Below are 15,191 nucleotides of genomic sequence, written 5' to 3'. Positions count from 1 at the left end.
TTGTGGTGTTTATCTCACTCAAACTAGATGTTGAGGCGGTAAAAAATCCCAACAAAATCAGGTCGTGATATACATACCGTTGAGTTATCTGCGTAACATCAAAGTAATTTTTTATCTAACATGAATAGAATAGAATAGAAAATCATTTATTCAAATAAACTTACATTGAAGCACTTTTGAATAGTCATTACATTTTTTTAATCTACCGCTCATTCGGAAAGCTGTCTCATCACAAGAAGAACGAGCAAGAAACTTGCGTGTTGCTCTTTTTAATAATTTTATTCTTACTTTACAATTTAAGTTTAAGTGTGTGAAACTACCATATATTTAAATATATAATTGAGTATCTAATATGATTTATATTGTATGCATTTGACTTTTGCAATAAATGTGAAATAACTATTTATAGTTTATTTGTAGAAACTGTATTTAGTATTAATTATAATATTACATTTTCATATTTATTATTTAATGTATTTATTTATAAAACTTTAGAAACATTGTAAATGAATTTCACTTATTAAATAAAATAAGTTGTGTAACGACTCAATGATTGTTTATAAAATGAACGCCACTCATCTGAGTGGGGGGAGGTTCGAACCCCCAGTGGTGCCCTCAGACTAAAGTCGTATCCGTCAGGCGAAAGTTGGCCTTCAGCCGCTCCATAAGTCCTTCCGCGGGTCTGGAGTGCCATCTGCACTCGCCCCCTATCGTCCGGTGAAGCTGTAAAGGCCAGCTGCGGCCAACAGCATTAGAGTAGTCCGAAAAAAAAATAATGTGAACGAAGATGGATGAACGAAGTGGGTAGTGTTCGTAAAAATAAATCCGTGAACACAACCTTAGTTTCATTTTGAATAATTTAACTCTAACATCTGATAACAAAAATGACATGAAACAATAATTCTGTGTCTTTGTGAATGTACGAAACTCTGGAAATTACTACATTATTGTACCTAGTTGTACGGGACAATCGATAACCTATAAATATATTACGACTTCCCATAAATTAGCAATGTGCAATTTCTCACAGCAAGTCGGACTGCGGGGTGTGGGAATCAACGCATACTGCCATCTCAACTGCGGTCTCTATGGACTGTTATTTTAATATTTTATTTTACTTACAGTAATTGTAACAATGGGTACTTTGTGTGTGTGTCCATATATTTATGTATATTTATCCATTCTTTTAGTATTACTGCTGTACGAGACTTCGCCCACGTCGAATTTAACTTTATTTTTCTAAAATAAAAGTAGACTAAGTTACTCGTTATTGCATCAGCTACCTGCCAAAAAAAGTCCCGTCAAAATCGGTTCAGACATTTCAGAGATTAGCCGGAACAAACAGACAGATAGTAAAAAATTGTAAAAAAAATATTTTGGTGTATGTACCGTATTTATATTCATATGCATGTAGTAGAAAACGGTTATTTCAATATTACAAACAGACACTCCAATTTTATTTATATGTAATAGACAATAGATGAGACCGCCTTTTGGTCTTAGTTTAATATTGAATGTTTTAATTACCTTTCTATGTTGATGCAACAAAGTGTTATAAATAAATAAATATTTCAATGTGTCCTTTTTTTTGTACACATATATATGGCTGATCTACATTATTACTACCCCATCTAATAAGGGGTAAAAGGAATTATTACTAACAACCCCATTGCTAGCAATATACCATTGTTGACCACACAGTTCCTTCTGGAATCCATCGTGATAAATTCATGGCGAATTTACCTGGACTAACTGACCTGACCTCATGCTCATCTTGTCATCCTCCACTGGTGCCCCGCCAGCGTAAACCGTTAGCGCAGGCGGGAGCACCATTCCACTATCATGTGGGGAATTTGTCACGATGGGCTAACTGACCTGACCTCTCGTTTTAACATCCTCCACTAGTGCCCCGCTAGCGTAAACCGTTTTCAGAGTGGGAAAGGAGGTTGCACATTACTAACAATCCCCTTTCCCCTAATCTTAGAAGCCTATTACTAATAATGTACCATGCCAGGTTGACCTCCACGTGGTTCCCCCTGGAAACCATCGTGATAAATCCCTGGGGAGATTGATGATTCCATTGCTAGCAATGTACCATGTTAGATCGACCTCCACGCGGTTCCCCCTGGAAACCATCGTGATACATTCCCGGTGAATTTGTCACGTTGGGCTAATTGATCTGACTTCACGTTCATCCTATTATCCTCCACTGGTGCCCCGGCAGCGTAAACCGAATTAAATAAATAAATAAAAAAAATTATCATCCTTTACAAAAAAAAATCCCTGGGAAATTTGTCACGATGTGCTAACTGACCTGACCTCATGCTCATCTTATCATTCTCCACTGGTGCCCCGCCAGCGTAAACAGTTACCACACGTGCACCATTCCATTGTCATCATCTATTAAAAAACCCTTTTTGAGATAACGGCAAAGTCAAATAAAATTTTGTACCAAAAATATTTATGTATAAAAGAGATCATTCAGCGTTCTATTTTGCGACGACCTCGGTGGTCAAGCGGTTTAGTACACCGCTTTACTTCAGATAGTCACGGATTCGATTCCTCGCACGGTACCTACATTTGTATTTATGAGTATGGTTGTTTATATCGGTCTGGGTATTTTATATGTATAATATGTATGTATTTACAAAAAAAAATATCTATGTATATGTATCAGTTATCTAGTACCTAGAACACAAGCTTTAGCTAGCTTAACGTGGGTCTAGATGGCGCTGTGTGAATTGTCCTGAGATTATTATTTGTTTGGGAAACTACTCTGCTACCAAAATGTTAGGGAATTTACTCTCTGTATATATATAGTGAAAAATGATGGAAGCGTCAGTCATGTACCTGTATGATTCTGCGGATTTCTTGGGCTTCAGGGTCTCGAAGATATCTTCGCTAGCTTTCACACACTTTCACAGTAGGTTTCACAGTTCTAATTTATTTTAATTCACAACACACTGCGCGCGCGTCATGGCCGCCGTACAGTCGGTTCAGTACTAGTTAATGGAGGGGAACGAAAGGCGCGGGAACAGAAAACTAACGGACTCTAATATAATAATCTGTGCTTACGATGTTACAGGGTAGATTTTGAACATTATTATTATTATAAACATTTGCTAAACAGGACTCCGCTCAGCATATTGCTGCAGCCGAAGCTACAGCGCTGCTTTTGCTTCTGCAGCGGAGCCCTTAGGGTAAATAAAATAGCTCAATTAGTCGCACATTATTTTATCTCCGTAATCTCCTTATTAAAACCCTCAGCACCTCTCACTCATCAGACACATTAGTTACCTCCGCTCCACGTATATCTATGTAAAATTTAAAAGTCAACACACCAAAATAAGGAAATTACGTCCATAAAGTTGGCATTACTGACGACCATAAACACGATTCTTGTTTTGTAACCATGTAACCGGCGCTCTGGGACACTTCGATGTAACGGCTATAACTCAACCCGGGGGGAATCTGAAAAGGGTCAATAAGGACGAGTGTAGGGTACAATTTATAGATAGGGACAGACAGACAGTAGTTTCTCACTATATAGCATATATTTTTAATAATTATTATTATTATTATTATTGTTATCTTTTATTTTATAAATTTAAAAGAAGGTATCCACCCACGTTGACCTTAGCCAAGTGTGGGAAAGGTTGCGCTGTGAAGATGTTATTGAGGAAGCCAAGAAATTCCTAGTAATAAGATGGGAATTCAGTATTGTGGTTTTGGTAAGAGATATGTATAGTAATACATATCTAGGACAAATATTTAAATATGAACATATATAGGATAAATATTTAATGTTTGCACTATTTTCAAGTGTTTTGGGTACAATACCCGTAGATGAAAGTACTATTATTATTTTATACTAGCTGTTTCCCGTAAAATAAAAGTAGCGTAAGTTACTCCTTATTACATCTGCTACCTGCCAAAAACAGTCCCGTTAAAATCGGTTCAGCCATTTTAGAGATTAGCCGGAACAAACAGACCGACAGACGGACAGACAAAAATTGTAAAGTGGTTTTGTGTATGTACCGTATTTACATATATTCATATGCGTGTAACAGGACAATTCACACAGCGCCATCTGGACCCAAGTTAAGCTAGCTAAAACTTGTGTTATGGGTACTAGATAACTGATATAAATACACAGATTTTTTTTCGTAAATGCATACATACACATAGAAAACACCCAGACCGATACAAATAATCATACCCATGAAAACAAAAGTCTGTGTCGTACGAGGACTCGAACCCGAGACCATCGGAAATAAAGCAGTGTGCTAACCTTTAGACCGAGGCCGTCAACATAATACTCCCAAACACACCCCTGTTATTGCGTTGGAGGTTAAAAATTATGTTTATTGACATTTGAACTATTGACCTGCGCCACGAAACGTAATCTATATTATAATTGTTGAAACTCTACCTAGTTTTTGGTTTTCCAACAAGTAAAGTGTGCGTGACCAAGGCTATTAACCCGCCAAAATCTTCAAATAAGCTATAGCGTATAGCACTGCAGATTAAATACCTCTATAACTATAGCTAACCTGTACAATACTCGTAATAGGTCTTCATTACCCGCATTAAAAATAAAATCAACTAATTTCAGTTAACCTATGTATGCAACTAAATATTCAAATTCAAATTCAATTCAAATTCAAAATATCTTTATTCATGTAGGTCTATTACAGACTCTTATGATATGTCAAATCTACCGTCAGTTCGGAATGATTTCGAGATGAGAAGAACTGACAAGAAACTCAGCTCGTATTTTTTTTTTTAATGTTGTACATATTTATAATAATACTATTTCATTTAAATTCAAATTTGGGAGATTATTAGGCTGTATGATCTTATACCTTTGGATATACACTTATAGATAAAATATACTACCATTCATACTAACCACAGAGCAACTAACTTTCACGCTGGAACCTAAGTAGTCTCAGACAGTACGGTTGCAGAATAGCTTACACTTACATAGTGTAATTAACTACCTGCTAAAGTTTTCCCACGAGACTACAGCATAGGGTTTTTCAAGAAGGGTATATTAATGTTCCTTAAGGGTCGGCAACGCGCACGTGATGCCCCTGGTGTTTCAGGCATCCATAGGCTACGGTAACCATTTACCATCAGATGGGGCGTATGCTTGTTTGCCACCATCGTAGTATAAAAAAAAATCAATTAAGCCATCTATGAAACTGAAGATGTATGGTCTAGTACCTTTATTATCAACTTATGAATAAAATATACTACTATAATATTTGTACTAACCACAGATCAACTAACTTCAATTAACCTAATTGTTCGATTGAATATTAGGCTGTATAGTCTTATACCTTTGCATATACACTTATGAATAAGATATACTACTATTAGTACTAACCGCAGAGCAACTATCTTCAATTAATCTGTCTATGCAACTGAAGATTAGGCTGTATAGTCTCGTATCTTTGCTTATTTCCTTAGATAAAATTTACTACTAATAGCATTAACCACAGAGCAACTAACTTCAATTAACCTATCTGTGCAACTAAAGATTAGGCAGTATGTTCTCAGACTTTTGCATATGTACTTATAGATAAAATATACTACTATCATTAATAGCCACAGAGTAACTAACTTCAATTAACCTATCTATTCAATTAAATATTAGGCTGTATAGTCTTAAACCTTTGCATACACACTTATGGATAAGATATACTACTATTAGTACTTAGTACTAACCACAGAGTAACTATCTTCAATCAATCTGTCTATGCAATTGAAGATTAGGCTATATGGCCTCGTATCTTTGCTTATCCCCTTAGATAAACTATACTACTATTAGTACTAACCACAGAGTAAGTCTTCAATTAATTTATCTGTTCAACTGAAGATTAGGCTGTATGGTCTCTTTGCTTATCCACCTGTGGATAAAATATACTACTATTGTATTCCTATTAGCTCATTCTAATTCTATGATTTATAAAGCATTTTCATTATTTATTTCTTTTAAATCCACTTTTAACTTTTAAATCCACAACTCATCCAAGTAATGCCAAATTTAACCCGTTCTTTTCCATTATCCCGCCCCGTTTCCTGTTTGTTAGTGGCATAATAGACAACGCTAGCTTCATGCCAAACAGAGAAACAACCTATGCATCATATTTTCACAGAGCAATTAACACTGTTTTATAAAAGTTGGCACTACCCGTATAAAGATTGAAACAAAGCGATCTATAAATGTTCTCGAAAAAAAAAGGTTGCACAGTTTCACTCATAAACTGTTTTATTTTAAACTGGCTACCCGCCCCGGCGTTGTACGGATGTATATTGTAGAGTGAAGAAACTTTTTGCCACGCACAACCACACCTTCCAGCAATGGTGTTTCCGAACCGATACGATATTGAAACCTTTAAGAAAAGAGCTTATTCCTTTTTAAAAGGCCGACAACGTACTGGCAATTCCCATGGTGTTGCGGATGCCCATGGGCGGCGGTAATCACTTACCATTAGGTGAGCCGCATGCTCGTTTGTCCCCTGTGTTATAAAAAAAAGTGATTCAAGAGGAAGGTTTATATCTATTGCTAAACTGCATTAAAATCTGTTGAATAGTCCAAAAGATTTAAGCTATTCACTTAGACAGCGAAAGCGACTTCAATTTTTTTTATTCTTTTAATCGTTTTTTATTTATTTGAGCGACCAACAAGACATACACTATGAGGTTATAATTATTATGACTTGGAAAAAGTTCAGGTATATAGTGACTTAATTACTGGTTGCCATGAGTAAATGTTTACAGAAGTTTATATATGTATTTATCTTTTTATTTTATTTTAGTTTATATATATATATCTATACTATACCTATGATGTTATAATTATTATGACTTGGAACAAGTTCAGGTATATAGTGTTGACTTAATTACTGGTTGCCATGCGTAAATGTTTACAGAAGTTTATATATGTATTTATCTTTTTATTTTATTTTAGTTTATATATATATATCTATACTATACCTATGATGTTATAATTATTATGACTTGGAACAAGTTCAGGTATATAGTGTTGACTTAATTACTGGTTGCCATGCGTAAATGTTTACAGAAGTTTATATATGTCTATATCTTTTTATTTTATTTTAGTTTATATATATAGATATATCTATACTATAAATGTTTACAGAAGTTTATATATGTCTATATCTTTTTATTTTATTTTAGTTTATATATATAGATATATCTATACTATACCTATATCCTTTTTTTTATGTGTATAAATATTAAAATTTTAATTTTAATAATTTATACACTGTATTGATGACAAAACCTTCAAAATATACCTACTAGCTGTTCCCGCGTACCACGTATACTCGTATATCAGTTGTCTAATACCCATAATACAAGGTCTGCTGGGGGTAAGGGGTGCCTAACAACGTGCACTAAATACTCCATCGTGAGCAATGTAAGTCAGCTTGACCTCTACGCGGTTCCCCTTGGAAACCATCGTGATAAATTCCTCGTGCCACGATGGGCTAACTGATCTGACCTCATGCTCATCTTGTTATACTACTGATGCCCCGCCAGTGTATATCGCAGTTAATGGAAATTGTTAATTGAAAGGTACGCCTTTAAAAAAAGTCTAGGTTTATTTAGTTCGGGACTAGATAGCGCTGTGAAAGTTGGCTAGGGTTATTATTATTATAAATCATATAGATTATATATAAAATTTAAGTGTCTGTATGTAATATTGAAATAACCGTTTTCTACTACATGCATATGAATATAAATACGGTACATACATCAAAATAACATTTTTTACAATTTTCATCTGTCTGCCTGTTTGTTCCGTAATCTTTGAATGGCTATTTTTACCGTTTTTTACTACTCTAATGCATTGGCCGTATGAATATAAATTCACCGGACGTTATGGGGCGAGTGCAGATCAAAACCCGCGGAACATTTTTTACAATTTTCATTTGTCTGAGGGCACCACTGTTTGTTCAGGCGTAATCTCCCCGTTGGAATTGGACGGGGGATCGATCATCTATACATATACATATACATCTATACATATAATTAAATTGGAGTGTCTATGTGTAATATTGAAATAACTGTTTTTTACTACATGCATATGAATATAAATACGATATAGACACCAAAATAATATTTTTTACAATTTTTGTCTGTCTGTCTGTCGGTTCTGTTTGTTCCGGCTAATCTCTTAAATGGCTGGACCGATTTTGACGGCACTTTTATTGACAGGTAGCTGATGTACTAAGGAGTAACTTAGGCTATCTTTATTTTAGAAAAATAAAGTTAAATTCCACGCAGACGAAGTCGCGTGTACAGCTAGTCTACTATAGTACAAGCTATAAAAAACTTAATTCATACATTGAAACTTTAATCGCTCGCAAAGCAGGCGCTCTTTATATATTGGTCCAATAAAGGCAGAATTAGCAATAGATACCACTTGCGAATATACAGTTTATAAAATAAAACACACGATGGACCCGGCACGTGGTCCATCATGTGATCCTGAGTGGAGTGTCCCTCCCAGTTCCCGGGCCTTGTGACCCGGGTGTAGGTTTAGTTCCCCTTGCGGACGTCAACAGTCAACACTCACCTTCACCGCTCGTGTTTCTCTCTGCCCACACAGATCTGGTAGGAGTCTACTAGTGCAGCTTTAGATACACGTTCTAGTAAGAACTTACTGCAGTTCTAGACAGGGCGAGATCTTTTAGAAGATTGTAGAGATTTCGCTGGTATACCTCTCGCTCCCACTTCGACCGCATTAAATTAACCATATAGCTAATTTTTTGTTCATTCATTTATTAGTTCGTAATTTTATTTGTTTTGATTGCATGTATTTAGGTATATTTGATTCCCATAGTACAATGAGTTCTACCAGTACCGTTTAGTTTTTTTTAATAATACTACAATCAACAACAATTGCTAGGTAACACTCACAATAAGTGTCACACCGCATCATAGCCGTAGCCACAAAACAAAAAAAAAATAACCGCATAGTCTTTGATAAATCACAAATGGAATAAAAATTCTATATTGCTCTACTCATAGACAACAAAACATACACTATTACGTATAAATATCAAAATTATTTTTTAAAATTGACGCGGTCATTATTTATACGTATAATTAGTAAAAATTACGGGATCTTACCACGTTTTATATTTATTTACTACGATTTACAGTTTACCCGTGATCATGGCGGTTGAAACACAGCCGAAATATCGGGAACTCAGTAAATTAATATAAAACGTGGTAAGATGCCGTGATTTTTACTAATTACATGTATAAATATCTAAATATTTATAAACACAACCATGTGCAAAACAGGCACAAATTTTGATGTTGGCAAATGCACCAATTGCCAAGCCATTACAAAAGAAAAAAAAGAGGCAACACTGTATGGTCTCATCGCTGAAAAGCTATTTCTTCCAGGATCGCAAAGGTTCTAGCAAAAAAAAACTTGTCAACATGCGTTCGTCATTTATACCTAACAAAATATTTATTGCACCAACCTGTGTAACTCTCTAAATAGAATCTGTGTAAATCTCTAAATTTAGATAGATAATAGTTTTTATTTGTATGTATACACACATATAGGCGTAATTATAACAACACATGACAAATACCTATAATATAAAAATTCAATAAGGGTAAACCTGCAATGTGTGCTACAATACAAAACTGGTACATAGCTCAGTGTAGAGAATCACTCAAGGAGCAAAACACTGATTTTCAGCTATGTCCTCGAGAGTGAATAATGTACTTTTTATTTATAAACAAAAATGAACTGAACGAATTAATGTGAAATAAATAAATAATATCCAGCTAGGCAGATCCAATTTCGAGAAAGAGGTCAATCGTCGAATCCAACTGGAATGGGCAGCGTTCGGGAAGCTCCGATATATCTTTTCGTCCAAATTTCCGCAGTGTCTCAAGACGAAGGTTTACGACCAATGTATGTTGCCAGTGATGACTTACGGCACAGAGACGTGGTCGCTAACTATGGGCCTCATGAACAAGCTATGCTCAGAGGGCAACTGGAGAGTGCTATGCTCGGAGTTACTCTGCGTGATCGAATCAGAAATGAGGAGATCCGAAGAAGAACCAGAGTGACCGATATAGCCCGAAGAATTGCGACTCTGAAGTGACAATGGGCATGGCACATAGCTCGTAGGACAGATGGCTGTTGGGGCAGTAAAATCCTCGAGTGGCGACCAAGGACTGGAAGACGCAGCGTGGGAAGGCCTCCAGCAAGGTGGACCGATGATCTGGTCAAGATCGCTGGAAGGCATTGGATGCGAGCAGCGCAGGACCGATCGTCGTGAAGATCTTTAGGGGAGGCCTATGTCCAGCAGTGGACGTATTCCGGCCTGCGATGATGATGATGATGAAATAAATAATAATGGAACTTGGAAAGTAGGAATTACAGTTAGAGTACCAGAACTTTATAAATACCGAGGTAGCTGGAACAAAGTTTATCAACGATTTTTTTTACAACTCTAATCTTTTTTATCTTTTTTGCATAGTATATTCTTCATGGGCCACCTACCACTTTTGTTTTTTCTCTACCTAGGTTGTCTGGAAGAGATTGCTTCTTGCGAAGACTGCCTTTTTGTCACACAATGTCACACTTTATCGACACGATAAAGTGTGACGTAATCGATTAATATTCTCTTTTCTACCTAACTTTGGGTGTGGTATAGTTCCACTATCGTCATTTAAATATAAATATATATATATGAAATGTATACATCTATACATATAAATAAAATTGGAGTGTCTGTTTGTAATACTGAAATAACCGTTTTTTTACTACATGCATATGAATATAAATACGGTACATACACCAAAATAACATTTTTTACAATTTTTGACAGTCTGTCTGTCTGTATGTCTGTCTGTTTGTTGCAGCTATTCTCTGACATGGCTGAGCCGATTTTGACGGGACTTTTTTTGGCAGGTAGCTGATGTAATACGGAGTAAATTAGGCTACCATTATTTTAAAAAAATAAAGTTTAATTCCACGCGGATGAAGTCGCGGGAACAGCTAGTAATAATATTATAATAGTATTTTAGGACAATTCACACAGCACCATCTAGTCCCCAGGTAAGTAGAGTTTGTGTTATGTTTACTAGATAACTGACCTAAATACTTTATTTTTCGTAAATATATATTATACATAGAAAACACCCAAACCGATACAAACAACTCATGAATACAAATGTTTATACCGTGCGAGGAATCGAACCCGCGACATCGCAAACCGCTAGACCAGCGAGGTCGTCAAAATCACAGGAGACTAATTTCGTAATAAATAAGTTATGAAACATAACTTTTTATTGCATATAAAAACATTATTCGTACATAGTTTCAAACTTCGCCGTCGTTCTTGATATGTAACCGCTTTTGCTGACCTGGGCATATCCGTGAAGTGATGCTCGGATATCCGTATTTATATATTCATGGATATTTTAATAGAATTTATCTGTCTACTTGGATAGCAGGTACAATGTTTATATCAACGATATTTTTAGAACTCTCATCTTTTTATACAGTATTGGCTGTGCCCGCGGTTTCCCGCGTGAAATTTATAGCCTATATAATATTCTGTTGTATAAGCTATATTACTGTAACGTTTCATCAAAATCCGTTCAGTAGTTTTTGCGTGAAAGAGTAACAAACATCCATCTATCCATCCATACTCATTAGTTTTCGTATTTACAATATTAATAAGAATAGAATAGAATAGAATAGAAAATCATTTATTCAAATAAACTTACAATAAAAGCAGTTCTGATTAGTCATAAAAATTTTTTTTTAATCTACCGCCCATTCGGAATGCTGTCTCATCACGAGAAGAACAAGCAAGAAACTTGTGTGTTGCTCTTTTAAATAATTTATTCTTACTTACAATTTAAGTTTAAGTGTGTGAATACAAACCACCGATTAGCACTAATTCAATGAAATAATAAAATAGAAGAAACATTCAATACACAACAACTGGTTAAACAATTAATAAGAGAAAATAAGTCATAGTGATTAGAGCAGACCAGTCCCCAAAAACAGCACCCGTTCACGAGTATGACGGATGAGCCAGCCACCACTGCGCTCGACCATATTTTAGGGAGCCCAATGACCCGGCCCACCACGCCGCCACGAGTCTGGACATTTTAGTGAGCATGACTACTCAAAACACCAGACCACGTCATAGCTACTCACAATTGCCATCTGATGGTTATAGTATTCACATTTCACATAAGATGTAAGTAAGATGAGCTTGCGCATAAGGCAAAATATTAAAAATGAATCTAATAGCAAATATGACGAAATAAAAAATATGGTTGCACAGTTACATACAAAAATATTTTGTTCGGAGTGTAGGACGAGTAAGTCCAACCAAAATAACATATCCTTATAAAAAAAATCTTTTGAATTTCGAACTGTGACTTACTCAAGAATGACAACATTTGATTTTTTCCCATATTCGTATTTCAATGATGGAACAGGCAAAGATCCTTAGACCGTACAGCCTTGACAACATTAGAGACAAAATAAAATATTAAAATATCTAATAAATATTAGACAGTTATTTTAAAAGTTTTTATTTAAAAAGATTTAATTTAATATTAGAATTATTATGAAATATTTTAAATAAAAAAATGGTAAAAAAGATTCTATTCCCATTAAAAATATATCTATGGACACTAGTTTTATCGTTACCTCACTATTCCCGCCAACCTTCAGTTTAAAGCTTCCGTCGTTGCTCTTTTCTAGCGGAACAACCATACTTTGTATGCAAACTTTATGCTGCATTGTTATAACAATCAATAAACATACTTTTACAAACTGTTGTTAGAACTTTGTAAACCAATTTTAAGATTTTTCTACACTTCTATCATAACTCGCATAACTTACAACTCGTAAGATTTTTGTGCCAGCATTTTACTAGCTTTTATGGATTTCATGTTTTCTCGCTGGCCACTTAAACGCGATGAATAACGATTACTTCTAATCTGAGTTTCAAATGAGTGGTACAATAAAAAAAATATGACTATATTTTTAAAACGTGCTTATATTATGTTAATTTAAATGAAGATTATTTCTATATTTTTTTTGGACAACACAGCGCCATCTAGTACTACGATAAGCAGAGCTTGTGTTATTGGTACTAGACAAGTGATGACATTTTTTGTGGTAAATACATACACATAATACACAGAAAGCATCCAGACAGATACAAAGAAATACAAATGTTTGCACCGTGAGAAATCGAACCCGCGACCATCGGAGCTAAAACGGTGTGCTAAACCGCTAGACCACCGAGGTCGTCAACTTTTCTATTACACTTTGTAAGCGACACGTGAGCTGTAACATTACATACTATTATATTGATCGGCAGTTAACTGCGTAGGTATGTATTTGTGTTAATTGCTATGTAATTAGGGAACACCCACTGGGGGTGGCTGATATTGTGATAGTTAGTTGTTCAAATAATTCTCAACAGGTAGAAATACATTACAAAATTATATTTGTTAACTTATTTAAAATTTAATCCACAAACAGAACATATATTTATATTGTCTATCTTACATAATATCTTTTTAAATTACAGCCTATGTGTTATTCTCATGTATAAGCTATAATAATAATAATCTTTATTAAATTCAGAAGGATCGTTACAATATTATTTATACAATAGGTACACATTCCAGACAATATTCCTTTCACTGTAAAGCATTTCATCAAAATCAAAATCTGTTCAGTAGCTTTTGCGTGAAAGAGTAACAAATATCCATCCAAACTCACAAACTTTCGCGTCTATAACATTAGTAAGATATCCTGAGGGGATAAAAACCATCGCCCCTAAGAATATCCTTCAATTCTTGTCCCTGATGGGTCTAGTAGCGAGCTCTGGAAAAGGGCGAGCACATTAAATCTAGGTAGGTCGCAGTGCTACAGGTCCAAGCACCTGACAACTGCCTAAACAATCCAATAAAAAAATTAAAAATACCGTTATTATATACTCCTAGTGAATTTGTCATGATGTGCTAACTGACCTGACCTCATGTTCATCTTATGATCCTCCACTGGTACCCCGCCAGCGTAAACCGTTAGCGCAGGCGGGTGTGCACCATTTCATTATCATCATTAATAATAATAATACCAGCAATAGCTGTAAAAATAATGCATACAAAATAAAACTCAGGATAATTCACATAGCGCCATCTAGACCCAAGTTAAGCTAGCTAAAATTTCTATTATCGGTACGTTATAACTGATACAAATATATAGATATTTTTTTGTAAATACGTGCATATTATACATAGAAAATAATCATACACTTGAATATAAATGTTTGTGCTGAGCGAGGAATCGAACCCGCGACCATCGGAAGTAAGACGGTGTGCTAAACAACTAGACCACCGAGGCTGTTTAAATATTTATACCAAATTCGACCATAGGTAGGGGCAGGTCATATGCTGGAACAATATTAAGAAGCAGATGGACCAGGACAATCTTACTGCAGAACAGAGTTCTGTGACGCAGATATACAGGTAGACCCGATCCCAGATAAACTGGGAACATGGGTTGGACAGAGAGAGATACATAGAAATAGAAATAATCTTTATTCGAATAAACTCATTACAAGCACTTTTGAATACTCATATTTTGATTCTACCACTCATTCATCACAAGAAGAATGAGCAAGAAATTTGTGTGTTGCTCTTTTTAATAGACGTTTTTTTATATAAATAATTACTGTAATTATATCAAGTAAGACGCATGCGATAATTAACATAGAAATCGCTACGCACACAGAAAGATTTCTCTATTCACCATATTCACATATCTATGTATTTGTATCAGTTGTATAATACCCATAACACAAGCTCTGCTTAACTTGGGACTAGATGGCGCTGTATTAATTGTCCAGGGTAATTATTATTATCTGTTTAAAAAAATACTCGATACCTGATTTTGACTTAGTACCCTTTACAAAGAATCCTATATTTTACATGTTTGCAAATATTTAATCATATCACAATCAATAAATGCCTCTATGTGAGTTTATTTCTCTGTACAGTACTTATTAGACTAAATGGCTGATTGGAGTTTCATAAAATTAAATATGTAGATACATTGTATTGCAGAAGGACATAGGTTACACATT

At 35.0% G+C, this 15,191-nt stretch overlaps 1 protein-coding gene across 1 annotated transcript in view; it reads right to left on the bottom strand.

Moving 5' to 3' along the window:
- Window positions 1-8,851, bottom strand: part of LOC131850294 (Kv channel-interacting protein 1) — a 56,673-nt gene extending 47,822 nt beyond the window's left edge. Inside the window, exons 1-3 of the mRNA XM_059200504.1 lie at window positions 8,612-8,851; window positions 5,844-5,915; window positions 3,342-3,471 (exon numbers count right to left, since the gene is read on the bottom strand). The gene's annotated coding sequence lies outside the window, so the exon portion shown is untranslated. The remainder of the gene's footprint in view (window positions 1-3,341; window positions 3,472-5,843; window positions 5,916-8,611) is intronic.
- Window positions 8,852-15,191: the final 6,340 nt, after the last annotated feature.

The sequence above is a fragment of the Achroia grisella genome, unplaced genomic scaffold (assembly GCF_030625045.1).
Source record: "Achroia grisella isolate CSIRO2021 unplaced genomic scaffold, CSIRO_AGI_Agris_v1 utg719, whole genome shotgun sequence".
Taxonomy (NCBI): Eukaryota; Metazoa; Arthropoda; class Insecta; order Lepidoptera; family Pyralidae; genus Achroia; species Achroia grisella.
The sequence above is the reverse complement of the archived record's forward strand: the minus strand, read 5'-3'. Positions and strand labels throughout refer to the sequence as shown.